Source organism: Takifugu flavidus, chromosome 12 (genome assembly GCF_003711565.1).
Source record: "Takifugu flavidus isolate HTHZ2018 chromosome 12, ASM371156v2, whole genome shotgun sequence".
Taxonomy (NCBI): domain Eukaryota; kingdom Metazoa; phylum Chordata; class Actinopteri; order Tetraodontiformes; family Tetraodontidae; genus Takifugu; species Takifugu flavidus.
In genome coordinates, this window is record NC_079531.1 from 14539736 (window position 1) to 14567286 (window position 27551).

At 52.2% G+C, this 27551-nt stretch overlaps 1 protein-coding gene across 1 annotated transcript in view; it reads left to right on the top strand.

The window, feature by feature from the left end:
- bcas3 (BCAS3 microtubule associated cell migration factor) overlaps positions 1-27551 on the top strand; it is a 175055-nt gene that overhangs the window by 111065 nt on the left and 36439 nt on the right.

The following is a 27551-nucleotide window of genomic DNA, read 5'->3' on the forward strand; positions in this document are numbered from 1 at the left end:
CTCTTGTTACATTTCATTAGGATTCTTGATAAAAGACTGGAGGCGGTTCACGCCAGAAATAGGATGTGGCGTATGAGGCCCGGCCATCGGGAACTGTTTACCTTCGGTATGACATTAACACCCAGCGCACGTACGTTAAGGGCCCTCTCAGAAAGTACAGTGTGCGGTCAAAGCCAGGGATTTGCTCAAATTAGGCTCTCAAAGATAGCGTAGCATAAGTGGAAACAAATGTGGATTCCTCCGCTGTGTTATTGTAACGATACTCAGGCGAGGCTTCGCGACGGTTCGAACCTGAGCGCAGGGCGAAAGCGAGGCGGAGAAAGACCAAACGCTGGGAGCTAATGCTCCAGGGTGGTATAACGAGACACCGCGAGTGTTTAGAGAAGCCGTGCCCTTCCAACACGCTGCCTCTGGGATCTGTAGGAGGGCCTACTTATGCCTCCGCGTCCATTGAGTCCTCTGTTTTACATGGTAATGAATGGCGGTCGGAGAAACAGTGTCCTGTATCAAAGAACTGAAGCAACATGCCTTTCTCACGGAGCCGGAGAAGTGGCCCTTTGTCACGGCGGACGCCTGCTATCAACTCCCAGCATCTTGCAAAATATGCCCCATTGTTGGAGGAAACCAACTCCGTTTACAACGCCGGAGCGAAAGCATTCCTGAAGCCAGCCGTGCTGGCCCCTCCCCCGGGGGACAGGGTTACTCTGACGCTCACCTTTATTTCATTATCTTGTGTTAAATATCTTTGTTTTAAACATTTTCTAAGTCCTTTACTATGACCTGAACCCATCGTGGATCAAGCTAGCAGCACGATAGCAACACACGCTAGTGTGGACAACTCATTTTCAAGCTTCTGAATAAGTTGGGTGTTTCTTTGATTTCTTTGGATGATGACGAAGCTAACGTCAGGACTTCTTATCTTAGGTGATGTCCAAACACAGACAGACAGCTAGGTTTGCATGGTGGTAATGAGTTTAGAAAAGCTAAGAAGACACGTACCTTGATTAGTTACAGACGTTTAAGGCCATAAATTTGACGATTGATGGGGGGAAAAACAGCCCGAACAGCAGCCAGAATTTGGGTGCATGCCTCTCCCTTTCTGGCCCAGATTCCAGACTTTTGAATTAATTATCAAGCTTTAATAACTACAAAATGTTGGCCGTGTTCCCTTTTTTTTAGCCTTAGCATGTAGCATTAGCATCCGGCAAGGCGTAGAAGGCGGGTTAAATGTAATTCCGCGTCTCAGTGAGGAACATACAGGGCTCGAGAAGAGGCTAAACTCATATCTGTCTGCGAATAAGCACAGTAAACCCTTGGAGGGGGGGGGGGGCTTTCTCTGCGAAAATGGTGGCAGTGAAAATAGCGCTTGGGGAAAACAGGCGGTTGAGTCCATTTTAAAAGCCCCAGCAGCACCACCGCATCCACTCCCCCAGCACGATGTTGGCGGTGTTGGAATGTTTTTCATCAGAAGGGGGCTATCTACTCGGCTCCAGCCCCGGCATGAGTGAGAGGGAGAGAGTGAGAGAGAGTGAGAAAGCATTTATTTATAGGTATCTGAAAGCTGCGGGGCCTTGAAACTCTGGGATGTATTATGACGTGTCTCTGGAACAGCAAAAACAAAACCCCTCACAGCCCGATCCGGCTATTTTTGTCACCTAGGTTAGCTCCCAATTGGACCCGGTAAAAGCTACAGTCTCACTCCTCCCCTCCGTCCACATTACCTTGTTAGCGCTAACGCTTCGTTTTTAGCGTGCGTGAAAACAAATGCGTGCGTCCCGTGAAAGCGGCGCCACCGAGAGTCCCCCTGACCTGTAGGACAACCGCAGAACACCGACGCTGAGTGCGTCCGTCTCCAGGATCGCTTGTCCTCCTGTCGCCAGGAATGTTAGCGGCGTGTACCACGCCTGCGTGGACAAAGTAGTTTGTGGGCCTGGCTCCATGCAGAATCTAGTCTGAAGTGGATCTCTCCCCCTGGCGCTAACAACTCCGATGATGAAGTCAGCACCTCTCAACATCTCACCCCTTAATGGAGTCTTCACTGCCTTTGTCCTTAACCATCCATTTTCATTAATAATTCAGGGGGAGAAAGGAAAACCGTTTGAGTGGGTAACACTGATCCAGTGTGCTCAACCAATCTATGCAGTGTAAGTAATAAAATACCGCGCACTCAGACGACACAATAAAAGAGATGGAGACAGAGGAGACGCTTGTTAAAAATGTAAGTAGACGGAAGTTACCCGAAGACGGGACGGGGAGGAGGCAGGGGCGGCTCGGGAGTCAGAAGACACAGCAGCGACGTCTTAGTGTCGAGGTTAATCAGCAAAACAGGCCGGTAGCAGCTGGTGCGCCGCCGTATCCTGGCGGTCCGCGGAGGACGCCTGTCTGGGCAGAGCCTGACTGGATGTGATGCGCCCTCGATGCAGCTGACTGATGCTAATTAGGATTAGCGCCCGTTGCGCTAAACTGACACAAGACATTCCAGGACCAGCCCTTCCACAGTTGTCAAACTCCACCGTATGTTTCCTTCGCCCCCCCCCCCCCAACCTAAAACAGCGCCTTTCGGGCCGACCGCGTCCTCAAAGACCCGACCGCGGCGTCCGCCGGCGCACCGGCTGGAAAAGGTCACGCTGCACTTTTGAACTTTCCCTCCCAATAAGGCCGGATTCTTCCCCCTGACGCGCGGGGGGGGGGGGGGGGGGATCCATAAGTCTTCCCAGAAGGATGATTGGGCCGGACTCGGGGCTCGGATTTTGCTAGACCCACGTGGCTCTGAAGAGGTGCGGGGGGGGAGAGCGGATGGCTCCTTTTTGATTTTGGAGGGGGGTCTTTTTTTCCGAGGTATTAGATCCATGAACCGGGAGTGCTGTATTGAATATTTTATCGACTGTCTGCTTGCCCCGTGCTGACCTGCCTGACATGCTAAGTTCCCGGCTCGCTGGAGACGCCACGTCACTTCGCATCAGCCCAGCCACCCGTAAGGCTCTCCTGCATTTCCTGTGAATAAACTCGCACACAGTGGGGGAGGAAGGGAGGCCAGGGCAGAGGGGCAGTGGGACTGAGACCAGGAGGAAACACACACATTTACACACAAATTCTTTCTCTCAAGAACAACAGCTACAGTACGAACTCCCCTGGTCAGAGCCCAGTGAGTCCTCTGAAAGCAGCCAGTGAGTTGAAACGACCTGAAACCTCTATTTTAATTACAGCTTCCCCGTCCATAAAGTCGGAGGCACCGGCGGAGGCCGCAGCCAGCGGCGCGATTAGACACGAACATGAGGAATAATCCAACGCGGCCACAATTAGAAATGCTATTTAGGATGAGTGATTCGCGCCTAAATGATAAATTAAGATTGATATGTTTTAAAACAGTCTCAGATCAGCTAGCAAACGCACCCACGCGACCATGTTCGTACGGGTTGCCGACGAACGCTGCAACTTGTTACCCTCGCGGGAAAAGGGCTGCGGGCGCCGATCCAACGGCTAAAATGGACGGTTTTCGACACAAAAGCGTGTCAGAGGTATGCGAAGCAAGCATAGCGGGGCCTTGTGAATCACATTAGATGGTTAGCATCGGCACAACAATACCAGGTTGAGCTGTGCTCCGAGGGTGTGAACACGCTCTCTCACCCCTCCCCTCGCCCCCCCGCCCCCCCGTCTCTGGCTCATTACTGGCAGCGAGCTTTCTAATGTGTTAAAATTCAGTGGGGTGGAAACGTCAGCCAACGGACTTTGGTCCCCCAACGGTCTTTACTTATTCATGCAAGCTAGCCCTTCCCCAGGACAGGCTAGCACTGAACCACGGGGACAGCAGGGCCTCAAAGAAGTGACCCCTCGCTAGGGTCGTTCGGCGTGTTCGCCCAACGCGGCGACGGGCGGTCACGTGACCGGAACAGTCGTCTGGTTGGGGCTGACGTCGCCACTTGGAGTCGGTGTGGTTTTCCTTGGTTTTGCCTTGATTGTCCCCGTTGCCCCTCTGGGTCCGGAGCCACAGGTGTCCTTTATTTTCCGACGAGATCGTTGGGCCAAGGCACCGACGATACCGCTGGAGCTGGGGGTCAGGGATTGTTTCCATACGTTCATCGGATTGGTGCCGGACTCAAACTTCTCCTTGGATATTGTATCGCCTGCCTGTGTCTAAAAATAGCCCGCGCATTAGCCCACAAATCCCCCGCTGGTCCTACCTCTCCCTGACACGTCTCTTGCTATTTACTATTTAATCGCTGTCCTCTCTTAATCCTTCCATGGCTGCCTCACACATTCCCCAACCCCAACACGCTCCGTCTCCTCCCTGTCCTCCTAAATTCCTCTCCTTCAGCCATCAAAGCGCCGTCCGCCAACGCCACATCAGTACGCCGGCTCCCTGCTTCCATTCGCCAAATAAAAGACAAACTGCTGCAGCCTGGAGAATTGTTTTACATTTGGCCCCGGTTCGGATTCGAGCTGGGTTTTCTTCTCCTCCTGCACACATCTCTAACCACAGAGAATGGGATGTACCAACCGGGCGTGTTCTGGGCTTTGGGCGGCGATTGTTGTGGCGGCCGGATCATCTGAACGCCATCGTGGGGCTGCCATGGATCCGTGGCCACACCACGGGCCCCTGGGTCCAGGCTAACCTGAGCCCGGTAGCTGCCCGACGCACTTTTAATTTAATGTGGCAGTTTTATTTCTCCTTCCCGAAACGGAGCGCAATTATCTTTTTCCCCAAACATGTTTGTGCTCCCAAAATAAACAAGTTAAAGCAGCAATTATATCTGTTATAACAATCCCAAAGCCGACCTCAGCCCTTTTATTCCACGGTTTCCGAGGAGCGGAGCGATGTCGGAACATGCGCTCTCCTTCGCTACATGCGGCGATCATCACACCCACCTTCCATGAATAGTGGATGAGCCTCCCCGACCGACACCCCCTCAAAGATAAGCCTGATTCAGAGCAACTATGAAGGGGAACTGGGATATTTCATCAGCCTGTAAATAATTGAACCGCCTACTTAACCTCGGCTCCTTTCCTTTGTATTATTAGAGTTCGGCGTGTACCTGTGCCGCCTGTGCCGCGTGATTATTGTACCTCATTGGTTATTTAACTTGGTGTATTTTTTATGGGCCGACAGCTTCGAGGATCCGATACAGCGAGGGACATTTGGCCCGAGCTCCGTGTCTCGTCTCTGCAGGCGTAGAAAGGATTGGCTAATTGGTGCGGCCCGTTTTAAGCCACGTTCTCACCTTCATCTCTAAGACGGAGGATTCGGGCCCCGTTCGTGGTCCCGGCCGGGTCCCCGTGTCCTCATCGGGGACGCGCGGTGGCAAACGGCGGTTCATGTCGCGGTCAAACGTCTTCCGCCCGGACAAACGCAACGTAACGAGCGTTATTACCGCTGCTTTCCCCGTTAGCTAATTGAGAAAACAGTCGCAGCAACGCTTCCCTGCATGATCTCAAGCACGTTCAGCAGACTCGCACAAACATCCTTTGGCACTCAGAAGGTGTGTGTGTGTGTGTGTGTGTGTGTGTGTGTGTGGTGTGTGTGTGTGTGTGTGTGTGTGTGTGTGTGTGTGTCCCAAGCCGCCGCTGAACCACTACGGTCCCAGCGTGTCAGAAAGCCATTAAAAGCCCGTCTCCTAAAACGGTTTCTCAGCTGGCTCCTGTAGCCTCTCCTCTCAGGCCATATTTAATAAATAAAGCCGTCGGCACTCTTCGGTGTCCAGGCCAGAGAGCTTCTGCAAAGAGTGTGTGTGTGTGTGTGTGTGTGTGTGTGTGTGTGTGTGTGTGTGTGTGTGTGTTGGGGGGGGGGGGGGGGGAGTGAGAGGGTCACTATTATATCTTGCTAAAAAGCTCCAAGTGTAATCCAGCCGCAGGTCAGAACTTTAAAAGTGCAAGCGTGCGCGTGCTCGTGGGGGTGAGCGTGCACAAGGGGGAGGGGTTTTAAAAGGTTCCGGAGGAGTGAAGGTCAGGTGATGGAGAGAGCGTGAGCCACAAACCTCTCCGCCACGTCCTGCTCTTCCCCTCTGCTGCCCATGAAACTTTGATGTCAGAATTAGGTTGTTGACTCATCTCGCACCTCCGTGCTCATAGTATTGACAGGCTGCCGGCGCTCTGCTGAGCACGCCGCCGAGCACGCCGCCAGCACGCCGCCGAGCACGTGCGCTCCCACCGGCGCCGCCTCACCTCCGCTCCCTCGGTTTTCAATCTGTGGCGTCAGCCGGCAGCATCAGAAGTGTTTTAACAGAGCTTTAATGGCCCCGGCCCCAAACCTCACCTCCAACACACGCGTCAAACGCACGCGCTCACGCTCGCGCTCTCGTGCACGCTGCGGGTTGGAAATAGCCGGCTGGTGGTGGAAAAAGTGCTGAACAGGGGGGGAAAAGAGAGAGAGAAGAGCTCGTTGTGCTGGAGGAGGACGTGCCCGATGCCGTAGCTAGGACCGCTGCGTGAGCCGATGCCGTAGCTAGGACCGCTGTGTGAGCCGATGCCGTAGCTAGGACCGCTGCGTGAGCCGATGCCGTAGCTAGGACCGCTGTGTGTGAGCCGATGCCGTAGCTAGGACCGCTGCGTGAGCCGATGCCGTAGCTGGGACCGCTGCGTGAGCCCATGCGTAGCTAGGACCCCTGCGTGAGTTGATGCCGTAGCTAGGACCGCTGTGTGAGCCGATGCCGTAGCTAGGACCGCTGCGTGAGCCGATGCCGTAGCTGGGACCGCTGCGTGAGCCCATGCCGTAGCTAGGACCGCTGCGTGAGCCCATGCCGTAGCTAGGACCGCTGCGTGAGTTGATGCCGTAGCTAGGACCGCTGTGTGAGCCGATGCCGTAGCTAGGACCGCTGCGTGAGCCGATGGCGTAGCTAGGACCGCTGACGACGATCTGCGTCTGTTCCCATTAACTTTAACGGCTGTTGTCTCGTGAGCTGACAGATGTCAACAAGGGGAAATCCATTTTTTCCTCTGATGTGGGATCAGCAACGAAGGCTTGAAGAGATCCTCGTGTGATCTACTGAATCAGCTTCGCTGTGTTCGTGCCGTCGAAGGATTTTCACATCGAATGATCAGTGCTGGCTTGTTAAATTGTTCGATTCTGCAGTAAATCCAGTGAAACCCTGATTCCCTGCGGTGTGCTCAAGCATTGCGTCACTCTGTAGCAGCTTGTTGAGGCCTTTTCCCTCCCTTTCAGTGGGTTTTCCCACTCTGACATGAGACGTGGAAACTCCAGGAGAACCTTTGTTTTTCACTGTTTTGCTTTCAGTCCCGTCAGATTTACTGGAGCTTGTCATCTGCTGGTCAGGTTGTGTCCGGACTCACTCGTTCCCATTCACAAGCACTCCCCACCTCTCCTGCTCCTTTATAACCCTCTCTCTCTCACACACACACACACACACACCACACACACACACACACCACCTCCACCACCATTCAGGTTTTTGACCTGAAGTGACTGTATGTGTGTGTGTTTGTCAAGGGGTTTAGCCGTGATGAGTGCTGTGCTAGCTAGGCCCAGCCAGAGGCGACGCTCATTAGCAGAGTTTAGCCACACAGGCGCTGAATGGGACGGCTTGTTGACACACACAATGGGATCAACCCCCTCACACTCATGCAACACACACACAAACACACAACTGAGCCATGGCTCCAGCTTGACGCGTCATGCCCCCCTCTCTCACCCTCTTTAAACTAGGTTTTGTGCATATGAGTGTGTGTGTGTGTGGTGTGTGTGTGTGTGTGTCTCAGAATCTCATCTGATGGCCTTTCTCCCTAACTTTCCACTGTCACATAACTCTTTGCTAATTGCCGTGTTAGCATGTGCAGATTTCCATACATGCAACACACACACACACACACACACACACACACACACACACACACCAAACCGAGCTGCATCAGCAACAACCACAAATTGTTCTCTCCATTTGTAGTTTGTAAGATTACGATGTTTCTTTTAACAACTAACCCCCAACAACTGCACACACACACACACACACACACACACAAACACACACACACACACACACGTGTTTGGTAATCAAATAAGCAGCCCTATTACACCGTAAACTGACCAGTTAGTGCTAATCAGTTGTTTCGCTTTGGCCTGGTTTGGCTGTCACATGGCGGTCGGACAAGGGTCCGTCCTATGGTTCCGTCCGTCCAGCCGGATGAGACATATCAGGTCCAATTTGGCACATCACCGCCTTTAAGAAAATTCATCAGGCCCTCGTTAGGAATGAAAGCAGTCTGTGTGAGGAGCCGGGGCAGATGGGACGTTGGGTTGGAGCTCCCACGGACGGCGAGTGCACGAGGAAGAGGGCGCGCGCGTGGGGACACCTTGAGCACGTTCAAGGTCGTTTCCTGCGCGGTAGCGAGGACACGCTGCCGCCCATTCTTGGGGGACACTCTGCCCCGACACTCAGGAGACGTGCGAGGCGCGGCACTCCCTCACGCCATCTCGATGTGCACGGATGTGACAACACGTGCACACCAGCAGCTGATGCACACTGACAGCGTCGGCCCAAAACTCCAGAATACATTTGGTTTTACGGCGCCGGAGCGGAACGTCACGCCTTTAAAAGCCGCCCCTGACGTCCTGTTGGACAACAGTGGGACTATTGTTGCTCCTCATCAACACAGACGCAGCCACCATTAACTTCCCGTGGTTTCTGAAACCAGTCAGACCAGTACTGTGAGAGCTATAAAGCCTATATTCAGAGAATCAAACCATAATTCTAGCTGTATTCTCAGAAGTCTAAATTTGCTCTCCACATTATTTTTCTTTCTCCAAATTTTAGGTTTAATTTTGGAAGCTTTTTTTTAATGTCCATCTTTGTGACACACAACACCACAACAGCGCGGAGAGAACGCTCCTGCCGCTCGCGGCCCCGGGACCAGAGGCCTCTAATCAAAGCCTCCGGTGTCCCCCAAGCCCTCTTCTCTTTGACCGCACGTTATTTTTGCTCCCTCCGCTTCGATCGCCAACGTTTCTGATCAGGTTTCTCTTCTGTCCACTCGCATCCGTCTCCGTCCTGTCGTGTGATGAAACGGGAGCGAGGCGTTTTCGGAAACTTGAAATTTACCATTTTACATTAGATCAAAGCCGTCGTTCACTCCTATTACCCACAATCCTTTGCGGCGGTCCCCCAGGCGCTGAGGAAATGGACAACTTTTGATAGTGGCCAGAGTTCCCCCTCACAACGTCCTCCCGCATCCTCTCCGGGAGTGAAAACGCCTCCCGACAGGAAGTGGCTGCCGCCTCTTACTCTGGAAATGGCACCTTTAGTGGGCCGCGCTCGCTCCGATCCCACCTGTCAGCCGCCTGCCCGCGTCCATCCCGTCAACAGCCAAACGGAGGCGGCGCGTCCGCAGAGGTCGCTCGGAAAACGGCTTCCTGCGGGAAACTCTTTGATGCGACGCGGACGGAAGAGTTCCGAGCGCTTTCTCGCGGACAACAGTTGCGTCTTATTTGGGAGCAGCAGGTGAGGGAACGCCACTTTTTCCAGGCCTTTTGATTCCCCCCCCGCCCCCGAGCAGCTGACAGCGTTCCAGAGTTGCTGTTCCGGGATGAAATATCCTAAGAAGTGTTTAAAGGAGAGCTGTGCGTTCCGGGCTTATCTGCGGTGAGGGCCGGTCACACTGAAGGGAGACAGCCACCCTCTCCCTCTCTTTCCTTCCCTCCCTCCCTCCCTCCCTCCGTCTCTTTCCTCCTTATCTCGCCTCTATCTATCACATTCCTGCCTTTGATCAATGCCAGGGGCGTGCGCCGCCGGAGCCGCCGTGTTTGGATGTGTGTTTGCGAGTGTGCGGCTGAGATTACGGGACGTGTTATCATGTGGAGCGCGTGTTAGTGCGACGGTGGCGTGTGTTTGTGCGCATACCAGACCGGCCACGCTTTGATCTCCCATGCAGCGTCGTCTTTGATCTGAAGAGGGCCGCGCGACAGCGGCTGGCGTGAACGCTCCGAGGGCCTTTCACCTGATAAGACCCGGCTCCCCCCGGGGCCGGACCGGGCTCCCGAAGCTTCCTCTTCGGCAGGATTTCACGGCTCCTTCGCCCACGCCAACAAAGACCGACGTTATCCGCCGTGCGTGCGCAGCGGATCCCGCCGCTTTTATTACGTGCCAACATCTGAGCTGTTTGCCGGACGGCGGCGATGGATGGAGGGGAATCTGCTCGGAAATCCAATTGGATCGTTTCCCCAGACTCTGTTGTTGCTCCAGTGTTGCTATAAACAGTCGGTTTGACACCCGGCCGAAGGGGATTTTTCCCAGCTCGGAGCAGGAATCACCGTCCCGGAGTCACATGAAGAGGCAGACGTGATGGGGAGCGGTTGACCTGCGCTAAGAATCCACATGTTCGTAGCTGGCCCCTCCCACCCCCCCGCCGCGGCTCATCCCAGCAGGCCGTGAATGCAGAATGTCGCCCGTCCGAGTGCTGGAAGTGTTGGACACGCCTGAGAGCACCTACACCCCATCCCGCACCCTGTCCTGCTGCCCCCCCCCCCTTCCCCCCCCTTCCCCACCCCCACATGCTTCTCATTTGGGGCATCAGGCCTCTCGGCTGCAGTCCTGACCTTCCTTCTCGGGATTTTACGAGGCAGCCATTAACTCCCTGCTGGCCTCCCATGGCCCGCTGGCCAGATTTACAGCGTCGCTAAAGTCGGGAGCGTGCGCGTGTGCGTGCGTGCGCGCGCGTGTGTGTTTCAGAAAGCGAACTGTTGATTATCAGAGGGGCCGAGCGGAGCGGCTCAGAGGCTGCTAGCGGGGTAAGGTGTGTGTGTTACCCTGTGACTCTGAGCCCCCATTAATCTGCAGCATTAGGGCCGGTGAGCTAATGGAGCCCGCCGCAGCATTGGCTGTGGGGGGGAGCAAAGCCCGGGATTGGGAGGTGAAGGAATGTGGCATTAAGAAGTAAGTGTTGGGGTAAATTCATAAGCCACTGAGCCTATCAAACCTTTCAAAAAAACAGCCACTAATGCGGCGCCGGATGTATTCTAAATACGGGAGTCGTGTTTGCACCAAGGAGGCACCTCAGTCCGCCGCTCATCCAAGTTTGATTCCCTCAGCGGAACAATTTCCATTATTACTGACTGACGCTGGCATTCGCTCCGGCTCCCAGTCTAATACTGGGAGGACTGGGAGACTTTAAAGATGCTTCCGTGGACGGGAAAGCCCAAATCGTATATATAAAGGTGAAAATGTGATCAGAAGAAAGTATCGGAACTGACCATTTGGTCGGTGTTTGTGGAAAAGAAGGAAAGCCGGAATGGCTGACCTTTTTCCCTCCAAATGTGTGGTGGCATTCTGCGACGGAGGTGTCCACTTTGTGTCAGAAGCACTCGGGAGCGGCGGTCCCACAATCCCAGAGTGCTACTTGATGTCTTCAGGCAGAGAGCTAACACCTGGGCACTTAGCTCGATAGCATCTCCCCCTCCTTCCTTCCCACCCTTCACCCACGTGCCGTGGCAGCCGAGGCAGAGGTGGCATCGCGGTCTCCGGGGCGACGCCGGACCTGTCCGCGCACTCGTGTCCTGTTGTATGTTTTTGTTCCAGCGCATGTAGCAACCGCTTTGACTGTTAAAGTACTTTATGTTGGGAATTCTTGGCTTTAAAACTAAGCTAAATCCATAAACCTATCCCGACTGGGAACAGGTGCCAGACTCCAACATACAGGTGATCTCTTTCTTCCCCTTTCAGCTTCAGACTGTCCTGTTCTGCTCCACGTGCAATAAACTGCTCCCAATCTTTAAACGTTCCCAAAGGTTCAGGAGTTCAGGAGGTGGAGGTCGAGCGCCGGTCACATCCTGTACCCTTGTGATCTCCGTCTTATGGTAAACGCAGCCGTAGAGCGGCGCTGCTTCACTGGCGACCACGGGCCTGTAAAAGCGCTCTCACGCACATTGAACAGCTTCCCATGAAGCACTGCAGCCTGGCCTGATGGCTTTCACAGGGGGAGTCGCACTCAGGTAGCGCGTCCTCCCAGAATGCCTTGCGGCCGCGGCTCTTGTCAAAATCGGACACGCGGCGGCGCTATGAAGCGCTGGAAACTTTGGCTTCTCACCTTCAAATCGACGCCAGCGTTGACCCGACATTCTTTTCCAGGGTTCCGGAAACCGTCAGCATTTGATCTCTCTCGCCATACGTGGACAGACACCAGTCGCCCCCCAACGCTTTCATGTGGGCGACCTTCACGGGACCTTCAGGGCTTTTTAGCAGCACCAAGTTTTGCTGAGGATCTGTGCGTGATGAGGGAACCATCCCAGACTAAAGCCATGCATGCTAGTGTGTGTGTGTGTGTGTGTGTGTGTGTGTGTGTGTGTGTGTGTGTGTGTGTGTGCGCGCACTCACTTCAGGGCCCATGTTTGGGCTTTGATCCCGGGGCCTTGTCATGTTTATGAGGGTGTTGAGAAGGGTAAGCCATGTCGAAGGACCAGATCACAGAATATCAAGGCAAAACCTTCATGTTGGGGCTAATTCAGTGTGTGTGTGTGTGTGTGTGTGTGTGTTGTGTGTGTGTGTGCGCTTTCCTCTACGCGCACACAATCAATCAGAATATGCTCAAGCTTTTAAAAGCTTTTAAATCCAATCTAAAAGTTTGTTCCTGAAGGCCCCGCCTCCACTAACTCAGATTTATGCTACGCAGACACGTCGCAGCCATCGCCGTGGCGACGCACTATAGGATAAAAATGGTTTCCCACACTGGCTTTAATTGTTTCTACGCCGGTAGTCAGAGAACATGAATTTTCCGTTTCAGTTTAAGAGTCGTCCCTTGCGAACCTTGCAACAACCGCAGCGCCCACCTCATTGTTTCCATGCCGGGTGCGTAAACTTTTCAACTGGACTTGAACTTTACATAAAACGGCCGCTATAGGTTCCAGAACCCCCCCTCCCCCCCCTCCCTTCCTGCCAGACAGTGTGACACAACGCCTTCCGCCTAAAGCCGTGTGGGGCTGAAGGCTAAGGGAGCTAATAAGCTTACTTGTCAAGCGCGCTGTTAGCTTCTTCTCATCAAACAAAGAGTGATTATCCCGCTCTCCAAAAGGAAGGAAGGAATGCGCGGTGCACGAGCATCCAGCGGGAGAGGGGGGGGGCCCTGTGATTGTAGAATGCACGCAAGAGGCCCGGCTGCGTTTTGTGTGTTTGCGGCTCCCCTTCGGCTACGTGTGTGTGTGTGTGTGTGTGTGTGTGTGCAGCCAGTCATGGGTGCGCGGCCACGCATGGCGCCAAAGCCTCCTTATTCTGGAATTCCTGGTAAAGTTGCTTATTTGAGACCCTCTTCACATGTGTTTGTGCGAGCGTGTGTTCATTCCGAGCGAGCGGACTAAAGCTGGCCTTTAGCCCGGGGCGGTCTCTCCCCGTCTCCTCACTCTTGAGTGGCCACACACTAAGAGGCCAGATCCACTCCGAGGAGCAGAGGGAAAGACGAGGACACGGGTGACGACACCGCGGCGCTCGACGTCAACGCCGACTCCGCCGCTCCGCTTATTGTTTGGCTCTTTAACGTTTTGCCAAAGCAGGGGGAGCGTGATCGGAGCGTTTGAGGCTTGATGTCACCGTGGCTCCCATCAGACCAGCTGCTCGCCGGTCCAGAGAGGCTCTTTGATTATTTAAAGCTTTCGGGGATAAACATGTTGGAAGTGATTTTTCCCTTCCATTATCCCACTTTACTCCTTATTCCACTGTCGGACTCTGTGAAGCCGCACTCGCCCGGACACACAGACAACTTTTCCCCGTTCCCGTGTGACACTTTGACAGATTTCTGGAACGTGACGCCTCGTTTTTCCAACACCAGGCGATGGGAAGCAGATCATTAAAGCCTCGGCAACGGTTGTAGCGACCCAGTAGCTCCAGTTTACCTGATGTTCCCTGAACCTGTGGAACACCTGCGCCTGCATGGGGGGAACATGAACAGTGCCGCACTGTCTAAGAGTTCCTACAGGAACCGTACATTCAGGGCGAGGCCTGGCTCCGCCGGCCCGGGGGTCCGCGGCCCCGCCATCTGCCGCGCCCGCTCATTTCCCCCCTCATCTGCGCCTGTCAGATGACCTTAATGCCTAAGTGTGTTTGGACACCACGGATGAGACGCGCTCGCATGGCACGCTGCGGAATCGTAAATCTGACGCGCCGGGATGGGAACGTCGGCGTCGCGCACGTGTGGTTCAAGTTTGCGCGACTGGACGGGAGTTCAGACAGAGTCCACTGTTGCCGTGGTTACATGTGTGAGGGCTCTGTTTGGTTGTGTCGGGTCAGGGGGGTAAAAAGTGCAAGAAGAGCCTCTGTCTGTCACTGTCTTTCTTTCTTTCCCTGATTGGCCGAAGAGTCTGGAAATGAAATGTGATCCTCAGAGTGAAACATCAAACAGCTAGCAGCTGCTTGGCTGCCAGGTCACCTCGCGGTCAGATGATGGCCACGGCCTCGTGTGAGTGTGTCTGTGAACCCAGGGGCAGATGGGGGGGTTATCTGCATTTGTTTCATTCACAGCTCTTCCAGAACTTTAGAGTTGAGCCTGCGTGAACATGTTCCAGGGATCTCCTCTGGAAGATGGAGGCTAGTTAGCATAGCGGTGGCGGAAGAAGATGAAGATGGCGGAAGTCAGGGCCGGTCTGGACGACAGGGAAAGGCGCTGAAATGCTGTCAGTAGGTCTGGGGGGGGGGGTTAGGGCAGGAGTTGAGGTATCAATCAGGGGCATCTGTCTTGTTTCTGGCATGTGGAATGGGTCAGGAACCGTGTAGGCAGCCGGACTGAGTGGACGGTGCGCCACAGCTAAAGCAGATGGGAACGCGGGGTCATCTCTGGGTCATTCCATCCGCGACACATGTACGTGACGTTCTAACGGCGCCTCAGAGGACACGTGCGCAGATCTTTCTCATGCGTGTGTCGGCTGATGTCTTCATCGTGGCTTTGTAGAAATTCTCTCCTTGATCGCACACGTCGGCGAGGTGCTAATTTTAGCAACCTAGACAGGAAAGGCTGTGTTGTGGCAGCTTTCCTTGTATTAGCATAAACTGAAATTGTGACAGGAAAACTGGAAAGACTGGCAGCGTAGGCCTTTCCTGTGTGGCCGGCTGAGCTTTCCTGTCAAACTTCCTGCCGCCGCTACGCTAGCTAGCTCCTCGGTAACCCTGAACTTGAAGCCACATGTTTGCATTAGCTTAAACTGTCTGTCCAGTTAAAGGCTTGGGTATTTGTGTACTTCCCTGAATTATTTCCTACTTCCCTGATCTAAATCAGGATCCAAATCTTGGCAGCCCCTCATTTGTTTGGTCTTTTTTGTCATCTTTTCTTCTGAGGCTAATCTGTTGCCTCGTGGTAATAATCCACACTAGAGTCGAAGAATGTAAAAAAAAGAAGCAAAAAAGTCCAAACATCACACAGGAGGGAGGGGAAACAGGACTCAAACTAAATGTGAAAACAGCTGGATAGACAGCCGTGGCGACCTTGGAAAGTGGGTCTGCGTAAAGCATTACAGAAGCCCTGGGAGACACTCAGCAAATACATAAAGGACACTGTCTGCTCATCTTCTCTCCTCCTCTTCCTCCTTCACTCCTCTTTGGCTTCTCTAGCCTCCCCTCTTTTTATCCTGAGGTCTCCTGAGGTTATTTTCCTTCTCTTCTACACGTCTGCTGTCTGTTTCTTCATTCACTCTTTTGTTTGGACATGTTCTCCTTGCAAGTCCTTTTTTTTTTTTCCGAGTGACCCAACCTACTTTTTCTTGTGCGGCCGTGTTGACGCCGAAGGCCGAAAGTTCCATCAAACGTTGGCGAACAGGTGAACGCCGCGGGGCCTGAACCGTGCTTTATTTGGGTGGGAACTTCTGTTTTTGCACTCGCACAAAGACGGCACGAACAACGTCGCGGCGGAAGACACCCGCACACAAACTTGTGTAACCGTCCCTTAGTCTTCAGGCTGTGTGCTGCTAAGGTCCCTTCCTCTTATTTAAAAGCTAGCTTTGTTTTCGATTAGCTTCATTCAAAATTGATTCCGAAAAGCTCTCTTTTTTTACACCGTTAGCTACAGTTGGCTACCTAAAGAGACCTTCCAGAAGCTAAAAGTGCTGAGCGTGTTTGTTCGGGAAGGTTCAGCCCCGGTTGTCCCAACGAGGGTCAGCCTCAGTTTCAGCCATTCCAGAGACGGGTGTTTTACGGTGGGGGGGGGGGCATCAATTTCCACTGTAACTGACTTTAGCGGGACAGCCAACACCGCAGATGCGGGGAAGTCAACGTGTTCATAAATTGTGTTTTTCATTTGACGTACAAAATGTGAACCAGCAGCTTTTCTTTCTTTTTCTTTTGTCTTGCCGATTTGGTGCTTTGATGGGTTTTTTTTTTACTCTAAATGTGTTTTGAAAGCCCCCCAAAGATTCATAAAGAGTTTCGACAGAATCGTTTTTTTTGGGTTGGGTAACTTGTGTTAGTGCCACCGGCCTCCAACCAGCAGGGGCGCTAACGCAGGAACCACTCCTCGGCCGTGGAGGCAAAGATATGGTTTGCGTGTAACCGTCCCTCTTCGTTCTGCTTCCTGATGTCGCCGATCGAGCAGATATCGGCGGCGGTCGTCTCCAATCAGGCATTTTCTGACTATTCAGAGGCGGGACTTTGAAGTCGAGGCATTCCTTTCACAGACGAGTCCTCCAAGGCCGGCAGCCTCCTCCAGACACACTCTCGCCCCCTTAGACAAACTTTAATTAACTTGTGTGTGCACGTCTGAATCTCCCAGCTTAACCTTTGACACGCTGCCTTACCTGAGCACCGCCTCTACAAGCGCCCCCCCGCCCACAGACAAAAGCTGCACAAAGACAAGCTTAGCCGCCTGCCATTGTCTCGCTGCTCGTCTTATTGGAAAGTTCTTTGGGGAGTCCAAAAGGCCATTGAGTGAGGCCCCGAATCGAGCACTCGAGCTCTCAGACTGGAGGCCAAGGGCCAGCTGGTAGTCCGCTTGTAGTTAGCAGTCGGCTCAGAGATTTTGGACCTAACCTTGTAAAACCCCTCTTGGTGAATAGAAGTGGAATTATCCCTGGGTAAATCCCTGTGTCGGGGTTGAAAGTTGTCTTGGTGTGTGTGTTTGTGTGTGTCTGTCTGAGAGAGCGAGAGAGAGAGAGAGAGAGAGAGCTCCGCCTGGCTCCGCTGTGGCTGCCTGAAAGAGGTTTGGACACTTGGATAATGACTTGGACCTGATGCCGACCATACACCCTTCTCCCCCTCACAAAACCATATCCGCTATATCAGCTTTGTGTGAGTTTTTTTTCTCTTGCCCGTCTGTGCAAACGTGTGTGGTGTGTGTGTGTGTGTGTGTGTGTGTGTGTGATTGCGCACGTGTCTGTGGTCCAGGAAACTATAGAGAAAACTCATAAAACTGAGAACGAAAGTCTCCATGTGAGCTGTATGTTTCCAAACTACTCTGACCTCACTGAAGATCTGCTCAGCTGACCACAGTAGGGGTGTGTGTGTGTGTGTGTGTGTGTGTGTGTGTGTGCGAGAGAGGGAAGAGGGGAAGTGGCTTTAGGGGAGGCAGCTTTACAACTGACACTGACAAGTAGTTTGGCACTCCAAACCTTCCAGTCTCGCCACTGTCCTTGAAACTGGATCAAGATGACAGGATACGTCTGCCTCTGTGTGTGTGTGTGTGTGTGTGTGTGTGTGTGTGTGTGTGTCTGTGAAAGAGAGAAAAGAGAGAGATCTCTCCTGGATCGCCTCCTGAGATTAATCCCACGTTTCACTCCTCAGAAGCTAGTTTCCTCCCATTGTCTTACTTTGCAAACACACCAAACTTGATATATTCTTCTGAGGTCAGTCTTGCTTTTCCTCAGCCGTTCCCGGTCACAGCACCATACGCACAAGTGTGTGTGTGTGTGTGTGTGTGTGTGTGTGTGTGTGTGTGTGTGTGTGTGTGTGTGTGTGTGTGTTTGAGAGAGAGAGAGCACATAAAACCAGCCTGGTCTTTTCCAAGCACTTACAGATAATCCCCACAATTAGCCACAAAGGCTTGGGAGCGCTTTGATCAGCAGAGGCCAACGTGGGACCCCTCAGAGATACGCTCCTCGTCCGTCGCTATCTGTCTCCCCTCCCAGTCGCACTTTGGCAGCCTGATACCGGCCGCCGCATCTGTCGAGAGGAGGAGGCGGCCGGGGCATCGGCGCTCTGGGCTCTGTTCCTGTTCCCTTTGTGTAGCGGGATGAAACGTGGCCGTTGGGTCTGGCAGTTTGGGGTTTGTGATTACAGCATGTAAGGCAGTTTGTTTATGGGCTGAGTTACTGTTGAGAGGCCAAGGCAGGCCACACAGATATATTTGGGGAGGTGGAAAGCAGCAGAAGGCGAAGATGATGAAAGGAAAGGAGGCCGAGGAGGAGAGAGAGATGGGACAGGGACTCGATGGGGCGATAGCGAAAGGAGGGTTTTATGCAAGGCTGTAAAAGAGGGATGTTTTGAACAGCCCAGGCACCATTTTATCATCCTCACCGGAGGATCCGAGCGTACGCAGCAGAGGAAAGAGCCCGACGCATGTTTGGATGTCAGCGTTTACTGAGAGCGTCTCCGGCGGTTTATCTGATCTATCGCAGGACTCTCCTCTTCTGTCGGATGATTCTGCGATAGCTTGGCGTCCGAGTGGTTTCAGTCAGAAAGTGACGGTAATTCTTGTAAAAACTTTATATCCACAGCAGTTTCAGGGGAAATTATTGAGTTTTGAGTCAGCTTTTAATCAAGATGTGAAGCCAAGCGGAGCAGAATGGGTTTGGACGGAGCCGTTTGACATGTTAGCGGCGTTAGGGGGCGTTGAGGCGTACGCTGCAGCCGTCCACTAGAGGCAGCGCAAGTATCATTGTTTCATTTCGTGCTCACTGTCTGAGCCACAGCAAGAAAAGAGATCAATCAAAGGTTCTGGGCCCGTCTGTGTCCACGAGAGGCAGTAAAAGCACCACAATCTGTCACACAGCACAACCCAAATGACAGGTTCCGAGTTTTTTTACTAATTGTAGAACAGGAGTTAAATACGTGCTTATGAACAGACATGAGAAGTACAACTTCTTACCCCTGGGGGGGGGAAAGCATTTTACATGAAATAGTTTTATGTTCACAGTGTTAACTGGAGATAAAAAACTCATGATAACAAACCTCGAAACAATGACGCTTGTTCACTAAAATGTCCAACTTTCTGATAAAAGTTAAAAAGTAACAGGCGGCCTAGCGAGCCTGACGCTGACTCACTAATAACCCCCGCGGCATCTCTCTCCTCTTTCACACCCCTCACATCTTTTTCTCAGCCCTCCTCTCTGGCCGTTCACATAACCCTGCTGGACTCCACAGGGGAAAGAAAAGGGGGATGAGGAGGAGGATGGAGAGCGGCAGGGGAGGAATGAGAGTTCGTAAGTAGGGGGTATGATAGGGCAAACTGTGTGTGTGTGTGTGTGTGTGTGAGTGTGCAGAAATAGACCAGGGTAAACACACACTAGCATGGGAACTTAACCATCTTAATGCTGTGCCACTATCAGTTCACGTCCCATCTGTTTACCCGTCGCTAGCATGTGAAATAACAACTGATTATGTTATTGATCGTCACCAGATGCGAGGCCGTCTTACCAACAATATCTGATCATCATACGCAGAAATCCCTCAAAAGTCCAAAGGGCGCGCTCGAAATATCCCCTCCTGTGAGTTTCACCCGCAGCCTTCTCGCCTGGAATCGGCGTTCCCCGTCTTGTTTGATATGGATTTCGCTAGATCCGATTCTTAGCTCAAACGCAATTACCTCGTCCGTGATTAATAATGAGCTGGTGTGGCCATTAGATTCGCCCGTCTGACTGCATGTAGAGCACACGCTTATTTGTCCGATTTAATATTCAGCAACATCCCAACCCCCCCTCGTTTAGCAACCAACGCCACAGACACGAGAGCGGGCGACAGACGGAGACAGGGGAAGCAAAGTACCACAGTCCTGGGAAAGGACAGATAAGAGAGGCAATGGCCGAACTCTGGGTCATTTGGCAAAGAGCGGGAGTCGTGGCTAGCTGGGCACAGCCTTGGGAAAAAGTGGGAATCCCCCGGGAGAAGGCAGCCGAGAGAGACTTATGGAGCTCGAGCAGGAGAGGGAGCTCTGGGAACAGAGCCGCAAATGTCCTACCAGGATGCTGCCTTCTCTCCCGACCCCAGTGGAGCCCCTCATCCTGCTTCAGGTCAGGGGCTTCTGGGCATCTTCCCACCGATTATGTTCCCTTCCCTTTCGGCCTCCACCAGAGAGTTAATGGAAGGGAGGGCTGGAGACGGTTGGATGTTAAAATTAGTCGGTGGCTGAACCCTGGTTGTCGCTCTCCATCCCACGTCTCTCTCTGCCCTTCGTCCATCCATCTCGGTGGGTTTCAGAATACCGTGGTAGAGAAGGACGATAGCGCCCGCTGCTATGAGACGCTCAACGTCTTGGCTCGTTTTTGCTAGCCAAAATGGGGAGATTCTCCCTGGAAATCTTGGTTCAAAGTCTGTGGACGTTGTGTACGAGAAACCAACAACAACCATTTAATCAAGGAGAGAATCCCTTGTTCCTTCCTGATGATTAGGTCTCGATCTGGTTACCGTAAAGGATACACTCAGGTTATCCTTCCGAGCAATCGTTTTAATGACTCAGCACATTTCTTTATACAGATGGGATATTTCTTTACTGTAGCGCTTTGATGCTACTTTCACCAGCAGTTTTTTTCTTTTAAAGCTAATCTTATCTAGTGTTTGCTATGGTGAGTGGTACGGTCCAAATTATCTGTGTGTTTACTGTCCTTGGGTCTGAACTGTGGATGAACCTGGTCAAATCTGCTTTTATGATGTGGCCCATTTTCATTAAAGTGGCTCCCCCCACCTACGCTCGTAATTAAAAGACTGTGGGAGGCTGGTGGTACCACCTCATATTCCAGACCAGACAGTACCTGGCCGGGGGTTACCGCAGTGTTTACACACCCACTCGCTCACCGCACAGGCCGGGTTCAAACGTGATGTGGCGAAGGCTGATTAAATCTGCACCTGGACACGGATCTTTGCATGACTGTTGCAGGAGATTCCCTCCGACCAGAACATCAAATGTCGGCCCGGCGAACGCGTTACGGCTGCTTTTGTGTGCGTTCATACGAGAATACGGCTGCAGTGTGACCGCCGAATGCTTTAATGAGCCATTCCCAGGAGATCCCATGTTTCCGCGTTCATCTGTCCGTCTCCGCCGGTGCCAACATGTTGCTCCGTCTTGTGAAGCGCCCATAAACTTGTTTTCCCACAAACACAAAGAGATATGCTAGCACGCTCTCAACAATTATTGAATTCAGAGTCTGTGCTGTGATTGGTCACAGGGCCTGATACACAGAATACAAGGCATGGGGGGAATGCCACGAGCCGGCTGGAGAGCCTCCGTGTAAACATTGGGCCACCCCAAATAAATGCTGTCACATGAGGAGAAAGCGTCTTTTGTGTAGCGTTGCTGGGAAATAAAATGCCTGTTATGAAGATCACGGGCAGCAGAATCACCCAAATTACATTCGCAACACCCCAAATACCAAGACCAAACTGGAATTAAAACACAACCTGATGGTAAATGAGGATAAAAGCATCATCTGCGTATTGCGCTCATCACATGGAGCCTCGGAGAAGCAGTCGCCTCATTAAACGACAAATGGATTTGTTCTTCTAATAAACTCTATATTCAGCGTCCCTAATTGGGCGAGATTGACGACACGTTGCACTTCGGCGGCCATAATTCCGAGGAGGGGTCGGAGCTGCGTCTCCCATCATTACGACATTCTCATCAGGAATTCTTTCATCCCACAGCCCGATGTTGAGAGTCAGTGCTAATCTGTAAACACCAGCATAGAGTCCAGCATACGTCAGCCTCCTCAGAACGTGTGTCACGCAGAATCAACTGGATTTCAGCAGAACTCTGTTTGCCAAAACTGATAAGAGGCCTGATGGCTGCGCTTCGTCACAACATCTGAGCCTGTCGGAGCGACCCCGGGTCAGCACACCGGCCGCCACAGCGGTCGAACCCAAGTGACTTTAAATGCTAAGTTGTGATGAACAACTGTTTCTAGAAGCATGTTGACAGAAGTGCAGATGAAAGAAGGCGCGGGTGAAGGCAATGGCCTTTGTTTGAGGCGTCCTCTGTTTGGGTGTTGGATTGCATGGAGAGCCCAGAAAAGGCCATTATGTGCTCAAGGAACAGGGTCTTTGCTTCTAGCATGCTTCCTGTCTCTGGGTGTGTGTGTTTAGGCAGGTCTGAGTAGATAATGGTCCTGGGAGGCTGAGCCACAGTGGTGTAATGGAGACAGATAACCCAGCTTCACTGTAAACACCTGTCCCTACACGGTGATTCATCGTATACACACACGTAGACACGCAGACTCACATGAAGGTGTTGTGGCCAGACAACGGCGTGTGAATCCTGCTGAGCCTCTTTCACCCCTGACTGCGCGTCTTCACTTTGTTTTCGGGGCTTTTTCAGCAGTTCAGGAATTAAAATCAAGGCCTCTGGGAAGGAGCGCACAACCTCGCTCCGTGTTGTTGTTGGAACGTACGAGAGGTTGTGCGAGCTGCAGGCGTCGGCTCCTCGTCTCTGTTCAGGGTTCGACTCTCGCCGCCGTTGATAGATGCTGGATTCTGCCTCGTCCTGACACTTGAAGCCTTTGTTTCTGGATCTGGTGTTCATTTAGAAGGCCCATGTGGTTCCACGGCGCGCGCTACCAACTGAGATGATCCCGTCTGGGTATGTGTCTGCGCGCGCGCTCGTATCTCTGAGTATGAGTGAGTGTGCACGTGTGCGTGTGGACGCCAGGCTGTCTCCAGCCCAGGAGGCCCAGTGTGTCAGTGTCGAGGTGGAAGGGCGAGTTTCTATAAATCAGGCCAGATTAGAGGCACAGAGACTCGAATCTCCTTTCCACTGCTCGGCCTCTTCTGCTTTATGTCACACACGCACACACACACACACACACACACACACACCTTCTTCATGCATCATTCTGGAGTATTTTTTTTTTCATTTTTGAACATGCTGGTTTTCCTCAAAGTCGTTCAAGGTTTAATGCTCAATGCGAGGCTCTTCTCACTGAAATAGACCCTCCTTTGCCCGCCTCGTTGTCTTTAAACAGTAAACACAGACGAGCGTGTGTATTTGCATGGCTACGTGCGGCTCAAAGAGAACGCTCAGAGCAATTATGGAAGGGCTTCATTCCCTAAATTCTTTCGAGAAGTACAGTCGATGGCGGAGGCTGTTTGATCTCCAACCAGCAGCTCCTCCCGGGTCTCCTGCCGCTCCCATCAGGTACCAGTTGCACAGCAGCTGGAGGACATTTTCCTGAGATCCAGAAAATATTCCGAGCCACAAAGAGAGAACCTGAAGGTGTGCGCGTGCAGTAAACAGGGAGCCGATGCCCCTCTTCGTCCTGGAGGTCTCGACTCCCTTCCCTCAGAATTCTCCCAGCTTCTTGGCGTTTGATGCTTGGATGGTCCTCTAACTGCATCCATTCTTCACTGCTGACACCAAGAGGGATTATTTGTTATGTTTTCAGCAGCCCGATGGTTTGGGCGGCCCAGATCGCCCGTCTTTATAATCCCCTTCCAAAACCTCCCCATGTAAAATAACGGTTTTCCTGTTTTTCTTTCCTATTTTTGGGCAAGTTCACCCGGCAGCACGACGTTGCCGCCGTCCGGCAGTTCCTCGGCTCTCTCCCTCGGCGTATCCTGGAGCTTAATTGTGTTTGGACAACTCTTTTCCACGGCTGCTGCAGTTCCAGCCTCCAGTCCTGTAATGATAGCTGTTAATGGGGTGAGAAATGGACGGGCATCTCTGACAGAAGCCATGAGCGGATCCTTTGAAGGCAGAGGTGGGAGCCAAGGAAAGCACGGGCAGGAACGACCTCGCCGTGCTCCTTCCTCACAAGGCGCTGGCCTCCGACAGCCTCTGCTCCCGGACCTCCGCTGTCCCGTTCCTGCGTGTATGTCAGTTAGAACATGGTGGCGGCGTCAGGGCTACTGTACGAGGCCATGGGAACGACTCCGCGCGACCCGTCACACACACAGGCACACATTACTGAATGCCGTCAAAATTCTCACGCTTCCCACCCCCACCCTTCCGCTCGCCTCTCCTCCTCCGCTCCCTCCTTTCTCACATCGCAGGGAAAGTATTGATCGACGTCTTCCCAAAGTTATTTTTAATCAGGGATAAACAAATAATTCACATTTCCTGGTGAGATTCGGGATTGCCCAGAGTGGCAACATATAGTTTTCTTTATGCTCGAGGGAGGGGGGGGATGCGAACGCGAGAGCCGGACTGGATGAAAGGCGGGGGAGGGGTTGAGACTGACGGGTGTTCAGAGAATAACACAAGTGCCACTAGTAAGTGGGAGACGTGGGAAGTCCGGCTTTAGTCTCAGTCAGTTGTAGCACATCCTATTATTATCCCTGCGACTGTGCGACAATGCTGACCAGAAGAGACCCTAAACAGACACACACACACGCTCGCGCTCGCACGCAAACACACACTCCCTCAGAGTTCTGCCCTCTCTCACACAGGCACAGGCCAGGCCATTCCCAAGTCTTATTTCTTCTGGACTTTATGGGAACTCTTAAATTTAGCCCTGGCAGGGAGTGCAGGCATAATAATCAAAACTCTTGTCACCAGGCTCCCAGTGCTAGGTGGTCTGGCTGCTCCGGAGGGAAACTCACCGAGTCCACGTTTCCCTCCTCACACACCAGCACATGTGGGACACGGGACTTTTTAGACGCTACCTGTGCAAGCTGGGATAGTCGACACCTCTGGAACGCCCAAGAACGTGGAGTAATGCTCAGTGTGTGCACGTTTGTGTCGCTAACGCTAACGTAGCATCGCTAATGTTCTTCAGGGTGTGAATGTCCCTTGAGGTCAAAGGTGATGAAAGTGCCAAGAGGGTCTCTGACACCACACACACACACACACACACACACGGAGTGAAACTGTCACCACCCGTAAAGACTGATGGCACCGTTATCTGTGGAACACTCCTGTTTTGGGGCCTGGGATTGTTTGATGGCCGCCTCATCAGTAATTGTGTGTCTGTCTTTTTCTTTTTCATGTCACCTGTGTGCTGCCGTCCATCGGGTCCCGACAGGTCAGTGTGTTGGTTTCTCTTTCTGTTTTGTCTGCTCTGATGTCAGCTCAGACTCACTTCAGCTTTGGCTTGATTTGATACAAAGATCTATTGATGTAAATGAGTTTTGTTCAGCTTTTGCGTGTTTTCGGGGTTTGTTTTGTTCTTTCACAAGACCCAAGAAATGAGATACCAGCAGGGTTTTATTTCTATATTCAATCACTGAATAAATAACAAGTGGGTGAGGTAGATAAAGAACGGGAAGCAGCTTCCAAAGCAAATAAATTCAAAATGTACATACATGACTGCATAAAAAAAGGAATCAGGCCCGAACGTTTGTCCCAAAGTTTAACCCACCCTATCTGGGTTTTAGATTTCTTTATACTGTACTCATTAACACAGGCAAAAAACAGGTTTATAGCAGCTATTTAAATATCCGCGCAGGTGATGTCATCGTCCCACAACTGGAGCACGGTTGCCAGCCTGTACAAATTTATTGCTCTACTTGTCTCCTTCAGTACTTCGGGGTTTTTTTATGCTCTCAAGGTGAGGGAGAAATGAGCGATGGCGCACGGACCTGGCTCCCCTCGCTCGTCCTCTTCTCCCACTGTTGGTGAGAATGTCAGGGAGGACGGAGGGAAGTCAGGCCGCTCATCAATCCTTCCGCCGACAGAGGCCGAGAAAGCGAGATGAGGGAGATCTGAGGAAGTGAAGGTGTAGGAGGCTTGGTTTAGCCAAGGGGAGTCCCAGCAGGAATACGCACACACACACACACACACACGTGCTCACACACACGGAGGAAGAATAACACTCATATATCTGGCACGTCAGCAACTGGAGTCTGTTTGTTCAGTGCTGACACAAGTGCAACCAACGCGCTACTGGAGTATCTCATCACCCTCATTTTTGCTTTTTCCCTCTCTCTGTTTTGCATCTGTGTGTGTGCGTGTGTGTGTGTGTGTGTGTGTGTGTGAGGGCGTCCTCACTGGTTTGGTACAGATTTCCCTTAATGAGGGTCCCATTGACATTAACACGATACATTACATGAACTTATGACTCAGCAAATTAGCGTTTAGCGTCTTTGCGCGCCGGTAGCGTCGGATTAAGATGAGGCGTGTGTACCATCGTGGCAGCGAGGAGCCCCCGCTTCCATGATGGGATGATCTCTTCCTGGTTGAGCAGCTGTGAAACCTCATTTCTTGGTTTCTTTTGGTTAGCTGCTAACTGCTATGCTACAACCGTCCACTTGCTGTCTTTTTACGCCGTTTCCTTCCTCGTCTGAGGGTTTCTTTTCTTCTACTTTTCAAGTTAAACACAAATAGTTAATTTCGGAGGGCTTGTAAAGTCATCCCCTCCAAGGCCGTGAAAAGGAGCTCCGCTAAAAGTTATTGCCCGCGGAAAGAGAAATCACTTAGCCGCACGTTTGATCTCTCCCTTGAAATATGCCTTCAGACAATCTCATCCCGTTCGAAGCCGATATCTGGCCTTGTGGCAGCCGTAAATTACAAGATGGCCGACCTAAGAGGAGCAGCGAAAGGAAGGGAAGGGAAGAAAAGGAGGGGGAAGAATGGTAAAAACACACTTTGGTAACCTAGCATCGCCCCCGCTCCTGCTCCGGGTCCCCGTGGGATCAAACGAGAGAGGATTTGGGCGAGTAAATCATTTCCTTCAAGTGGTGAACTCTCAGGGCCGCCAGGATGAGTCAGACGTGTGTGTGGAGATCAAGTGGAGGCATCGCAGCAACACTTTGGCAGAAAGTCCTGCTGCTTTTCCCTCACACTCGTCCTCAAACGCTGGAAAATGTCAGCCTTTGAAGCCTTGATAAGGCACATTCATCGCATTCTCCACGGCCGCCGCCGCCGAATGAGGTCATTAACGCCAGTGACGTTGGTCTTGTCGCCGCGTAAACCCAGACAAATCGGAGGGGGAAATGATATTAGTCCTACTTTAAAGGATGGTTTCTCATTCAGGCACTTAGCACAAAGTCTTGCTTGACTTGCTTTAGTGGATTTGCTCTTGTTTGAATGCACAAAGGGCGTTAGGGGAGTTCACACTCATGCTACGCTAGTGTTAGCATTACTCTAAAAACAGCAGCGTGACATCCCAACTGCTTCATTTACAGTAGCAGTCAATCACACAGATGTCTTATTGATTATTTTAAAACGGATTCAAACATATTAGCATTGAATTTCCATTCTCGTAGCTTCTTTAGCCCGTAGCATTGATTCTAGCTATTCCACGCTTGGGTACAACCCCCCCCCCCACCTCAATGGCGGCCACTTCACCTGCGGAGTCTGGCTTTAAGTTGCTGTCACAGAAAGATTTCAGCCGCAGCCAAAGTGTTGATTCATGACCTCGCTTTAACATTTCACAGAGGTTCTTCTCCTCGGCGAGCCGTTCAGCTAATATCGCGCCGCCGGCCCCCGCGCTCCCCACTCGCTGAAAATTTACAGACGTGTCTCTGATATTGCTGCGGCAGGATGTTCGGAGCAACCTCCCT